Consider the following 2127-nt stretch of genomic DNA (forward strand, 5'->3'; position numbering starts at 1 on the left):
ATAACTGCGCTTCAATATTAAAAGGGGATAAGATGTCTAGGGGCCGAATAACCCATCCAAAGGATAGGGGATAAGATGTCTGATGGTGGGGGTCCTACTGCTAGGAACCCCCGCGATCTCTCCTGCGGCACCCCGTCATCTGCTGCAGGGAGCGAACTTTGCTCCATGCTTGATGACTGGCGATGCAGGAGCTAAAGGCTCGTGACGTCATGGCCCCGCCCCCTTGTGCCGTCACTCCCCATCCCCTCAATGCAAGTCTATGGGAGGGAGTGACGACAGCCACGCCCCCTCCCATAGACTTGCATTGAGGAGGTGGGGCCATGATGTCACGAGCCTCCAGCCCCTGCGTCTTCTGCTATGACAAAGAGGATGCTGCAGTCAGACAGGATTATGTTCTGGATGGTATGAGGACTGAGGGTATGAGGTATGTTTTGGACTACATCTCCCATGAATCTTTGCCAGCATTTTGGTTGTAATAGCATCATGGGAGATGTAGTCCGAAACATCTGCAGTGCCGAAGGTTGCCTATGTCTGATTTAGGAGATACAATTATCTTATAAAGTATATTAGAAAGGTTAATGGTTTGCCAAGATGTACAACATATAAAAAGCTTTTGATTTTAACAGGGCCCATTTAAGGTGTAATGTATTTACATTCAGTAAATGTAAACCATACCTGTCAGATCCCACAAAAAAAAAAACTTATGTTACTCAGTACCTAATCCTGATCATGTAATTTTTATGTCTCTATCACCCATATTTCACTAAAAATAGCATATTACAGCTGTTCAATATATTTTCCATCTTGTCAAAGGGGAGGGGGGGGTGTCCTTGTCTTGCCTGCCTTGTGATGACTCCTCCCCCTCTCTCACTCTGCTGACTCGCTGCTCTTGGGAGTCTGGCTGCCCTGCTCGTGAGGCTGGGTTCACACTATGATTTGAAGATACGGGAACCGGGGGAATGGTTGAGGAAGTGAAAACCAGGTGCTACTGTATCCCAGCTGGACCCAACCTGTATCTCATTCATTTCATCGAGCCGACCAAAGTCTCTTAGTGACTCCGGTCAGCTCATTTTTGCCCTGTATCGGGTTTTCTGAATGAGATACAGGCCGGGTCCGACAGGGATATAGGAGAGCCAGGTTTTCATCCCCCCCCACCCAGTCGGATCCGGATCTTCAAATCTTAGTGCGAACCAACCCTTTCCTCTGGTTTTATGCTGTGTACACACGTGGGATTATTGGAGATTGCCTGTATTCTACCCCCAAAGACAATATGGTGAGTGTTTAACTTACATCTTCTGTGTCATTTATGTGTGTCAGCCTTAGGCAATCCAGTAATGCTGGAACTTGTAGTTTTGGAATAGTTGGAGGTACACTGTTTGGATAATTTTTTTTGCAGCATTTTTACCTTCAGCTGTGTGCCTAAAGCTTTTGAAATACTACAACTCCCAGCATGCCCAGACATCCTTTGACTGTCCAGGCATGCTTGGAGTTGTAGTTTTTACAGCTGGAGGCAAATGTTTGGTAAAACTCGGTGTTGCTGCAAGCTGTGTTCCTCCTGCAGCCATCTCTTGTCAATGACCCTTGGACACACTGCTGCTGTGGGACTCAGTGTCCCAGGAGGTATGGGGCCCCCTAGTGGTGGGATTTTCAAAGCTGTTTTCTTTAATAAAATTTGAAACAAATGCACCATTTTCATGAGGCTCCCGTTAAAATCACGCCTTGCACCTGCTCCCAGTCTGAAGCTCCTCAGTGCGCTCCATACCTGCTTGGTGGGACCCATAGCTAACATTGGACATCACTGATTAGGTTAATATCCGCCATTGAACATTTAGTTCATCACAGTGTCTAAAAGTGTAAAAATGTATGTCCTGGTTCTTTAGGGAAGCTGATGCTGATGACGGTGCTCCAAATGTGCAGGCAGCCTGTACAAGTGGAATGCCGATAACACTGATCAATGCTGTGCTATGGCTGTTCAGTGTTTACAATTAAAAGATTATAGGCAATAATCTCCTATGGGGACTAAAATTACCCAGGACAGATTACTTTCGGTAAGTGATAAACACGAGCTTGTCACTTTCTGGTGGTCTGAGTGCTAGTCACAAGACCTAGCTGCAGTAAAATAATGTA

This window comes from Hyla sarda, chromosome 3 (genome assembly GCF_029499605.1).
Source record: "Hyla sarda isolate aHylSar1 chromosome 3, aHylSar1.hap1, whole genome shotgun sequence".
Lineage (NCBI taxonomy): Eukaryota > Metazoa > Chordata > Amphibia > Anura > Hylidae > Hyla > Hyla sarda.